Source organism: Talpa europaea (assembly GCF_964194135.1).
Source record: "Talpa europaea genome assembly, chromosome: 6".
NCBI classification, from domain to species: Eukaryota; Metazoa; Chordata; class Mammalia; order Eulipotyphla; family Talpidae; genus Talpa; species Talpa europaea.
Genome location: NC_140072.1, coordinates 73,453,746 through 73,465,525, shown reverse-complemented (window position 1 = coordinate 73,465,525; position 11,780 = coordinate 73,453,746). Strand labels below are relative to the sequence as shown.

The 11,780-nt window shown below is 43.6% G+C and overlaps 1 pseudogene across 1 annotated transcript; it reads right to left on the bottom strand.

Annotated features, from left to right (window-relative positions):
- Positions 1-1,089: 1,089 nt before the first annotated feature.
- Positions 1,090-11,534, bottom strand: LOC311171813 (large ribosomal subunit protein uL6-like; annotated as a pseudogene). Its single transcript has 2 exons — positions 11,408-11,534; positions 1,090-1,657 (listed from the first exon to the last, which is right to left on the bottom strand). The product of its transcript is annotated as a large ribosomal subunit protein uL6-like (transcript).
- Positions 11,535-11,780: the final 246 nt, after the last annotated feature.

Here is an 11,780-nt window from a genome sequence, read left to right as displayed (position 1 = left end):
CTTGTATGTCTTTCTCTTGTCTTATTGCTCTGGCTAGGACTTCCAGTATTATATTGAAAAGCAGTGGTGAGAGTGGACATCCCTACAGAGATATTCTATGGGGTATCTCAGGAGATCTTTTGAGGTTCCCACTGAACTTCTTTTAATCAATTAAACCAAGAAAAAGACCACCAACTTTTTCCCTAATTCAGATTTTTTGGGAGACTCTGTCTGAAACACTGGGGAAAAACAGCAGTAAAAACGACAAAATGATGACAGGTCTAAATCTTTTTCATGTTTTATATTATCCTAATCTTATAAAACATTTCAATTCCATGACTGGAAATTTCCCAATTCCCATTTCACTTAATGCTCAAAGTTTTTTTTTTTTTTTTTTTAAAACACTGCAGCGTTTAATTTACATAACAAAAATTTAACCATTTTCAAACCAAAGATTAACTCTTTAATATAGAAAAACCCTATTTATTTGGCTTAAGATCTCACTAAAACATACATGTTCCAAGTGATTGTTATCTATTTTTTCTTAATTTAAAATTATGAGGGAATTAGATGGTGAAATATATGGCTAAAGCAAGTCAAAGATTTAAGATTGAGAGGATCCTGGAGCACTGAAACCATGTTTATCATAAACTCAATATTCCAACTCTTACCAAAACTCTTTGTTCTATTTCTCAGTTGCCTTTTCACAACAAGTTACTGGTATAGACAAGTGAATAACGCATACTTGCCTCACAACATTCAATTTTAGGTCACTACAAATTTATAGAGCTTCCCAAAATTCTATATCCAATGAACAATTTCAAGTCATCTGACACTGTTATTATATTCCTCTTGCCTGTAGCACCCTTGATATTCCTTTGGAAATCAGATTCAAGCCTTTTCTCTGTAAAGTCCTTCGGTAAAACTTCCTTGTTACTTTTCTTAGCACACTAGAACTGACTTGAACTGTTTATTTTCTTAAAAGTTTGAAAGGATAATCAGCTTAAGGAAAAAAAAAAGTCCCAAATTATTGCATCTTAAAGATGTATCACAAATAGGTCTAAGAAATCATCCATTATCTTGCTGGTCTGTGGCCGGACAACTTAAATCTTATTCATCCACTTGCTGAACTGTTCCTTTTTCAGAAACATAGATACCATCCAAAAATTTCCTGATATCCTTGTTTTTAACTGTCGTGGCTTGCTGAATCAAAGCAGCTGAATTTGATACAAGTTTAATGTCGCTTCCTTCAAGAATCAACTCATCTTTCTGGGCTTCAGATACTGAACAAGCAACACCTTGTCTCATCTGAACCCTGCGAATGTATTTTTTGCCCAAGAAACTTTGGTTTTCAATAAGAGACCCATTCTCCTAAATAACAACGTTGATAGGGAAGTGAGCATACACAGACCTCATCTTATAATGGAAGCCCAGTGTAATACCCTTGATCATGTTCTGTACATGACTACAGATAGTGCAAACAGTAGCCAGTTCCTTTCTATTTCCCCACCATTTGTCAACCTGGAGACTCTTTTTCTTCCCAAACAGACTGAGTTGACATTGATGTGATTGAAGTCCCTCTGCAGGGTGCCTCTGTGGCCCTTCACAATAACAGTGCGACCCTTCTGAGAATGGTCTTCATTCTCACAGTAGATGAGGCAAAAAGAATGCTCAAAGTCTTAAGTAAATTTACCCTAAGTTGTTATTTCAGGGTAGCTTGGGCCTGACATAAATGAAAAAAATTACGTCTCATGTTACAATCTTTGAGACCATATATTTCAAATCAAATTAGCTCTCACAAAGCATCTAGACTGATTTGCATTACACTCCTGATCTCTGGACACCACTATTGTCCTTTAGATGCCCAGATAACTAAACACAAAGGGAAAACACACTGACAGACGACATATTGACACAGAAAATTCTCCTGGTCCTCTGAGAAATATTCTCCAGCAGCTACCAGTTTAATGAGGGATTTGCTTCAAACACATTGGAAATCCACAAGGTGACTGTAAGTTTGGGAATGGCCACTGAGCAGGTTTTCTGATCCAGCAGACCGGGTAAAGGAGGAATCCTGGAGCCCTCAGTGGCTTTTGCCCTCAGGCTTTCATTGGGATTACCAGGTACACAGCAGGCAGGGGTACTGAGGAGCCAGGAGGCTGGCAGGCCTCCCAGCCCCCAGCAAGTCTTCACTCTGGGCTCTCTGGCCTTCTCTCGGGTTCTCTCTGCTCTTCTCATGGCTCTACTTCTCTCTCAGCTTCTCTACTCCTTCTGCTTCTTTCTCTTTCTTGGCATCCCTGTGACTCCACCCTTAAAAGCCAGTCTCTCAGCCCAGATGAATCCCATCTACATACGCCCACACCCTGCTCCAGGTGCCCGCCATCAGGCATGCATTCAGGACCACAGCATTCCATCATCCATCCTAATGGCAGGAGGGCAGAAAAGCCTGATACTTCTTTTTTTTTTTTTTTTAAGATTTATTTATTTACACAAGCACTGGGTACAGTCAGAAGCGCGGGAGGGCGAGAGAATTCACCAGAGCTGGAGTGGAACAGAACAGCTGAACAGAACAAAAGCCTGATACTTTCTACCTTACCCTACAGTGACTCTTCTTTTTCCCATGACATCTAGATAAAGGTGCTGGACATAATTACAAATTACTTCAGACTGACCACCACTTCTCCTTTCAATTTTTTTTTTTCCCCTTGATTTTTTTTTCTTTTTAAGATTTATTTATTTATTTATACAAGCACTGGGTACAGTCAGAAGCGCGGGAGGACTAGAGAATTCACAAGAGCCAGAGCGGGGAGCAGAGCAGGCAGAAGGACCAAAGTACACTGCTGAGGGGAGCAGCGGGCGGCAGGAGAGGTCTGCGTGCCATGTGGGACCCTCACCCGGCGGCCGGGGAGCAGCCAGGGATTGAACCGGCTCTGCAGAGGCTGTGGGCAGCTTCGCAACCCAGCGCTCAACCACTGCGCCACCAGGGAGGCCCCTCTCAAGTTTTTCTTTACAAGTAAGGTAGCATTCAATTCCAATGACAATATTTTTCAGGCGCTGTTTTTAACACTATTTTAGCAACTTTTGTGCCTTTGCATTGTTGCGTTGGACCACACTGACAAATGGGAGTCATGGAGCAGGATACATAATGCAGGATGCTGCTGAAAAGCAAGATCCTGGCCCTTTTATTGACACACGTAATTGGCTGTAAGGAGATTAAGGAGATTAAAGAAGGGGAAAGGGTGTAGAAGATTAGGGATTGTGAGTCTGCCCTTCAGGCATTTCTTATCTACTTAATGATACACCCTAATCCCCAGCCATGGTTCTAATCTTATCAACAAGGCATTCCACTGATCAGCTTTTGGGGTCCGTTTTCATACATCAGTCCTCAGCCTCCCCACCCCTTCTCCCCCCCACCCCCTGCATTCCCAGTCATACCTCGTGATGTATAAGTCGGGAGTATGTGTTATGTATCGGTCCTCAGCCCCCTGGGCATTCTGGACATACTTCGTGTTATGCATGGGTCCTCAGCCACCGCCCCCCCCAGGTATTCCGGACATACCTCCTGATGCACATGTTATGCATCAGTCCTCAGCCCCCCGGGCATTCCGGACATACCTTGTGATGCATAACCTTCCCAGTGTGATCCAGCTTTGTGCTCTTGTTTGATTTGAAGAACTGAAGAGTTGGGCTCCTGTTCCTAACTGGCCAGGCCACTTTGACCTTGTTTAGGTGACAAAATGGCGGCCAAATAGGCTGCCTAGGAGTGGCAGACCCACATTACATTCAGTCTGTTTATCCTTGGTACTTAGGTATTGTAGGGTAAGTGAAAAAGCATCAGGCTTTTCTGCCTTCCCGCCATTAGGATTGATGATGGATCCTTGTAGTCCTGAATGCACACCTGATGGTGAGCACCTGGATTAGGGTGTTGGCATATGTAGATGGGATTCACCTGTGCTGAGAGACTGGGCTTATAAGGGCGGCATCATGGGGACGCTAGCAGAAGCAGAAGCACGAACCGGAGAGCAGAAGAATGAATGGGAGAGCACAGAAGCAGAACCACGAGAGGAGCAGAGAACAAGGCCACCAGAGAACACCGGAGAGCCCAGAAAGAGTGAAGACTTGCTGGGGGCCCTGGGAGGCTGGCAGGCCTCTGCCTGCCATATGCTTGGTAAATCCCAATAAAAGCCTGAAAAGCCACTGAGGGCTCCAGGACTTCTCCTTCACCCCATCTGCTGGAATCATAGAAAACATGCCCTGTGGCCATCCTGCCCTTACAGGTATGTTTCCTGGAAGTAGCAGCAGACTGCATTCTGTTTCCTAATCCAACTATATACTCCATGCCTCTTTATTGAGGAGTTCAGTCCACTAAAGTTTAGAGTGATTATTGTCATGTAAATGTATATTATTGCCATTTCGTGCCTAGCAATTGTTCTATTTAATTCCTTATTCAATATATATATAAGCAGCTGGTATGACCTCAAACTAAAAAACTTCTGTACAGCAAAAAAGCCAGCAATCAAAACAAAGAGACACCCTATTGAATGGAAGAAATATTTACATATCATACATCTGATAAGGGACTGATATCAAAGATCTACAAAGAGCTCATACAACTCTACAACAAAACACAGAACCTAAGAGCTAAATAGACAGTTCTTCAAAGAAGAAATGCAAATGGCCAACAGACATCTGAAAATATGTTCAACATCACTTATCAATCAGGGAAATACAAATCAAAACCACAGTGAGACACCACCTCACACCTGTGAGAACGGCCCATATTAAAGCAGCCAGAAACAAATATTGGAGAGGATGTGGTGATAAGGGAACTCTTTTACACTGCTGGTGGGAACATAAACTGGTCCAGCCACTAGGGAGAGCTTTAGAGGTTCCTAAAAACGGAGCTACCATATGACCCAGCAATTTCACTCCTAAGAAGATACTCAAAGGACACACAAACACTAATTTGGAAGGAAACCTGCACTTGTATGTTTATTTTAGCACTATTTACAATAGTTGAAATACGAAAACAACTCAAATGCCCCAAAACAGATGAGTGGATCAAGAATTTGTGGTATAAATACACAATAGAATACCACTCAGCAATCAAAAAGACAAACTCATGCTATTTGCAGCAACATGGGATGGAGCTGGAAGGGATTATAAGAAGCAAAATAAATCAAGGGAAAAGATTAGTTGACCTGATGGTTTCACTTATATGTGGAATACAGAAAAACCAAACAAAGTGTCAGGGGAAAACAAAAAAGACAAAACTTGCAAGCTGACCATAGATCAGAGGTATACAGCAGGGAAGGAGAAGAGGGAAGGGTCAAAACAGGGGAGGGAAGAGCACAAAGGACTGTGGTGGTGGATAATGGGTACTATGGTGCTAGGAGAACTCCAGGGACTACAATGGAGGAGAGAAATAAAATACTATCCAAAAATTAACAAAATATAAAAAGGTAAAACATTAAAAAATCAATAAAAAAATTTTAAAACTCCTTATTCAGTTCTTTGTGTTTGTTCCTCCTTTGTCTTGAGATCCTAAAATTTCTTTTAATATTTCTTGGAGAGGAGGCTAGTGGATGCCAACTCCCTAAGATTTTCTTTGTCTGATATGGGCCTTATCTTTCTCTCTCATAGGCAAAAGAAAGACTTGTGGGATCAGTAGTCTTGACTCTACTGTCTTGGAGTATTTTGAATATGTCATTCTATTCTCTTCCTGCCCTTAGTATTTTTTAGAGAGATCTAAGTCTAATCGATGTTCCTTTATAGATTATATACATATATATTTAAGATTTATTTATTTATACAAGCACTGGGTTACCAGCCAGAGGCGTGGGAGGGTGAGAGAATCCACCAGAGACAGAGCAGGGAGCAGAACAGGCAGAAGGATCAAAATACACTGCTGAGGGGAGCAACAGGCAAGACAGGAGAGGTCTGCTGTGCCATATGGGTATCTCCCTGGCTGGTCAGGAATCGAACCCGCGTTGCAGAGGCTGCATACAGCTTCACAGCGCTGCATTCAACCCGCTGTGTCACCAGGGAGGCCCAATATAGGTTATATGTTTCTTATACCTTGTCAGCTTCATTATTTTTTCTTTGTCTTCGGAATTTCACTATTATATGTCCTCTCTAGTTTTCCTTTCATCTAGTAGCTAGTTGTTCTTTTGGCTTTTTGTATTTTTGGGTTCATTTCCTTCTTTAAGTTTGGAAAGTTCTCCTCCACTATTTCCCCTAAATAGATTCTCTGTTCTCTCTTCTCTTTTTCGCATTCCTATGATTGTTAAATTTCCTTTCCTTGTGGTGTCAGAATATTCTCAATGAGTTTCTTCATTCTTTTTCCTTTGTTTCCCTCTTTTCTATTTTTTTTTATTTTGTATATTTTTTACATCATTTTTCATTTTTGTACAATGTATGCATTTTCATTTTGGTTATAGTCCCCGTACAATTCCCACCCCCCTTGTCTTGATCCTACTCCCTTCTCCCCTCCTGTAGTGTGTGTCTGGTTTATAGTTGCTTGTTGATTTTGATTTTATTATAATTAGTCTTTTTCCTGATCCCCTATTTAGGTTTTCTAAATTTCTGCTATGAGTGAGACCATCTGGTATTTTTCTTTCTGGCTTATTTCTCTGAGCATGATACCCTCCAGCTCCATCCATGTTGCTGCAAATTGCATGAGTTTATCTTATTGATTGCTGAGTAATATTCCATTGTGTATATGCACCACATCTTCTTGATGCAGTCATCTATTTTTGGGCATTTGAGTTGTTTCCATAGCTTACGTATTGTAAATAGTGCTGCTATAAACATAGGGGTGCAAGTGTCCTTTTGAATTAATGTTTCTGTGTCCTTTGGGTAAATACCTAGGAATAGAATTGCTGGATCTTATGGAAGCTCCATCGTTAGCAGATTGAGGAATCTCCACACAGCTCCCCATAGTGGTTAGACCATTTTGCACTCCCACGTGCAGTGCAGGAGAGTTCCTTTTTCTCCACATCCTCACAAACATTTGTTGTTGCTAGGTTTTTTTTTTTAATATATGCCATTCTAACTGGTGTAAGATGGCATCTTATTGTAGTTTTGATTTGCATTTCCCTGATTATCAGTGATGTTGAACATTTTTTCATATGCCTATTGTTCATTTGCCTTTCCTCCCTGGAGAAGTTTCTTTATAGCCCTTCTGTCCATTTTTTGACTGGGTTATTTATTCTGTTTTTATTGAGTCTTGTCAGCTCTTTGTAGATTTTTGTGATCAGTCCTTTATCATTAGTGTTGTGTGCAAAAAATTTTCTCCCAATAGGTGGGGTTTCTCTTTGTTTTGGTTACTGTCTCTTTTGCTGTACAGAAGCTCTTTAATTTGATGTAGTCCCATCTGTTTATTTTTCCTTCACTATCACTGCTTTGGGTGATGACTCTTTAAAGATGTTACTGAGGTGTATGTCATGTAGTGTTTTACCTATATTTCCTTCTATATATTTTATGTTTTCAGGTCTTATGTTAGTTCTTTAGTCCATTTGAGTTGGTTTTTGTGCATGGTGTGAGGTGGTAGTCAAGTTTCATTTTTTTGCATGTAGCAACCCAGTTTTCCCAGCACCATTTATTGACAAAACTTTCTTTGCTCCATTACATATTCTTTGCTCCTTTGTCAAAGATTAGTTGACCGTAAATTTGTGGATTTATTTCTGGATTTTCTATTTGGTTCCATTGGTTTGTGTGTCTGTTCTTGTTCAATACCATGCAGTTTTGATTATTATGGCTTTGTAGTATAGTTTTGAAGTCTGGGAGTGTGATACTTCCATTACCTTCTTTTTTTTTTCAGGAGATCTTTGGCTATTTGAGGTTTTTGGTGGCTCCATATGAATTTCATCAATATTTTTTCTATTTCTTTGAAGTCTTTTCTGTCTTCTTAACCTCTTTCATCTTTAACATCACTGATTTGTTCTTGCATTTGATTTATTCTATTCCATTGGCTTACTCCTGAATATTTTGCTTCCTCCTACAATTCTGTTATTTTTTTTCTTTTGCTTCAATTTCAGTATTGTTTGTTGATTTTTTTCTTATAGTATTTATTTCTTTTTTGAGTTTACTTTGTATTGTTTCCATTCTTTAGTTTTCTTAATCATGGTCATCTTGAATACTATATCTGATAGATAAAGAAGCTCTTCCATATCTCTGTGGCTTGGTTCTGGGGTTTTGTTTTCTCTCGGTGGTGTATTGTTCCCTGGAAAGCTTGCTTGATGATTTGTATTTTCTTTCTCCCTGTTGTTGCCTTTGGGTTTGCTCTCCTGTAGTTGGAGTTTTTGTTACGTGTAAGTCTTTCTCTTCTACTGTTTTTGGCATTTATTTACCTAATGGTTGGCACAATTACTGGGGTCTTGTAGGGTATGGGTGGTGCTAGAGCCTTCACAGAAGCACTTTCAGGCTTCGTTCTGGTGTTTAGGTGGGACATGGTCTTCATCTCAATCCTGGAATCCTCATCTATAAGCACAACAATGTGGCACTCTTGCTCCCTTTTCTTGGCACAGTCTACCTCGATGGGCAGGATCAGCTCTCTGAGTTAGTGGCCAAACTGCTGTGAGCTCCATCATTAAACCATTTTTTTTTAAAGATTTATTTATTTATTTATACAGACACTGGGTACAGTCAGAAGCGAAGGAGGGTGAGAGAATTCACCAGAGCCAGAGCGGGGAACAGAACAGGCAGACTGACGAAATACACTGCTGAGGGGAGCAGCAGGCGTGGCAGGAGAGGTCTGTCGCGCCATGTGGGACCCTCGCGGACGGCTGGCCAGGGATCGAACTGGTGCTGCAAAGGCTGCGGGCAGTTTTGCAGCCCAGCGCTCAACCACTGAGCCACCAGGGGAGGCCCCATCATTAAATCGCTTTTGCAGTAAAGCACGCAGATGGTGTTGAAATCAAAGTTAGTGCAGAGGTAATTACATGTAAAATCCGGAAAGAGATGTTATCAGGGCATTGATGATACCAGTTTTGTAATCCAGCACCATTTAAGATATAGTTTTTTGGTTCCCTGGTGGTCTGTCCATTAGGATTTGAGCTCTCACCACCATGGCCTGGGTTTGATTCCTGGTTAGGGAACCAAAAATCTATTACTAGGCAAAGAATTTAAAAATTGTGGCCTCCCCAGTGGTGCAGCGGGTTGAGCGCAGTGTTGTGAAGCTGTCCGCAGCTTCTGCAGTGTGGGTTTGATTCTCGGCCGGCCAGGGAGAAACCCACATGATGGGGCAGACCTCTCCTGTCTTGCCTGCTGCTCCCCTCAGCAGTGCTTTCGGTCTGTCTGCCTGTTCTGCTCCCTACTCTGTCTCTGGTGAATCCTCTCATCCTCCTGTGCCTCTGGCCCATACCCCAGCTATTGTATAAATAAAAAATAAATCTTTAAAAAAAATTGTGACCAGGTCAGAACCTCTCTCACTGGCTCTGGGTCTGGCCACTTGCTGCCACAAAAGCAATCAAAAGAGCCTTTGGTGCAGGAAAAAAAAAACCCAATTTATTTTTAACAACAGGGTAGAGAAGGAGAGATATAGCAGGTAGAGGTATAGGGAAGTCTAGTTACTAACAATGGTGCAAGGTAGAACTAACTGCAGCTATAGGAGACAGCAGGGTGCAGCAAAATCTGCTGCATTTGTAGCTGAGGGCTACAACAAAGTGGGGCAAAGTCTTACCAAGCCCTGTCACTACAGGGGTGGCAAAAGGTTGCTGCTGCTGCTGCTGCTGCTGCTGCTGCTGTCGTGTGTCACTTGGTGGGGCAGGCAGCAAGTCCTTCCCACCTCCCTAACAGCTCCCATGAGAGTCCGCATACTTCCCTCCCTTTAAAAGGGTCCCCTTAAAATGTCTGCTCTGCTCCAACCCCTCTCAGCAGCCCCCTAGCTCTGTTTGTCAAGGGCAGAGTTCAGACTAAGGTACTGCTAAGGACTACCCAGACTTCAGGGGGCAGAGTTCTGTGCTGTATTATATTGCTAGTCCCCACCTGGGGCAGAGGGGGTGGGGTGGGGGGTGGGTTGAAGGGAGAGAGAAGCAGGTGGTTTGCACCCAGTCAGGGATGTCAAAACAGCCACCCAAGGGCCCCAGAATGCAGAACCTCTGGAACATTATGGCATCTCACATAGTTAGTTGTGTGTCTTGACCTTTAGTTACCTCAATCCATGACAATGAAAATAATGAAAAAAGGACTATTTTTGAAGTAGGTAACAAAACAGTTTTGGAGGACCAAATTTCTGTGAAATCGTTCCTTAATTATCTTTAAGTAGTGGCAGTTTGTTTTAGCTATCATACCATTGTCATAAAGGCACGTCGTTTGATTTCTTGAAGTTTTACCTGGCATGCTATTTCATTAAAACGCAAAGGTTTCGGGTTCTGTCCACTGTGGTAACGTGGACAGCTGAGACTGCACAACACGCTGTGGCAGCAATGAAGAAAACATTTTCAAAATCCTGCACTTTCTTTCTTTCTTTCTTTTTTTTTTTGTGGGACCCTCGCCGGCGGCCAGGAACGAGCCAGCGCTGCAGGGGCTGCGGGCAGCCTCGCAGCCCAGCGCTCAACCGCTGCGCCACCAGGGGAGGCCCAAAATCCTGCACTTTCGGTGTTCAAAATAGTTTTTAATACTTAGGGACACATACTGCCCAACACGCACTAGCCTAGAGAAAAGATGGGCCATGAACATTTGGGGAGTGAATTCTCACGTGATCACCTTTGCTCTTTGAAAGTGTGCAAGACTGGAAAAAACGTCAGTCACATCCAAAGTGGAAAACGGGGGCAAAAAAAAGTAACTCCAAAGTAGACCCCACACCCTGTTCTCCCCAAAATCACTTCTAAAATGTGGCAGCCTTTAGGTTGTGAGCTTAAAAGTTCGGGTGCCCCATTTTGGAGGTGTTTCCTCCACGCAGACAGACTGCCTGGTTGTTCGCTGTCCGCGCTCCTCAAAGGGGCAGGGGCCTGCAGGGGGCGGGGCTGGGCGGGAGTTCAGTTTCACTCGGAAGTTCACGCTTAGAAACCGTTTTCCCTCCCGCCCAGCCGCCCGCCTCCCCCAGGTCTTTGCCCGCCGCCCCTGGCGTCAGGCGCCGGCCCTAAACCCGTAGGTAACGCCTGTCTCTCTGATGTTGCTGGGAGTTGTAGTTTGCCTGGACCCCCCGCGGTGGCCGCTCGCAAGGATACAGGGCTGCAAGAAACTACACTTCCCAGGCGCCTTCGGGCCGGGGGCGGAGTCGGGCTGGGGGGCGGGCTCGGCCGGAGGCTTGTTTGTGGCGGCTCTTTCATAAGTGCTGGGGTGACTGGGTCTCTGGATGGAGTGGACTGAGAGGTTCGGCGCCCACGGAGCGGTAATTAGCGGGCGAAGGGAGCAGAGCTGTTGGTGTGTCGTCCGCCTTGCACCTAACCAGGGCTGCGGTGCGCGGGAGGGACCCGCTCGGTACCTCGAAGGGACGCGGCACTTGGAGTGTTCCGGCCGCGGTCGAAGCACTGCCTGGCCCAGGTTAACTGTCTTGGGGAGCCCGCCTGCCGTTCAGGGGTCCTCCTGCCCTGTGGTTTTGACGGTACCATGAGCTGCTAGTAGCGCAAGTGTTACAGGGCAGCCCCGATACAAAACGGGGTGCCTGACTGTGGGTCCTCACCCGCGCGTTTAAAAGGACTTATCAATACCCTACTGCAGGCACACGCGAAAGGTTAATAAAAGGTTTATTTACAAGGGAAGGGGAAATGAGTAAATGTATAGCTCAGGGAGAAAAGTGGAGGATGCAGTGTATTGGAGAAGAACTACAGTGCTGTTGCTTCCTGGCCTCCGTGAGC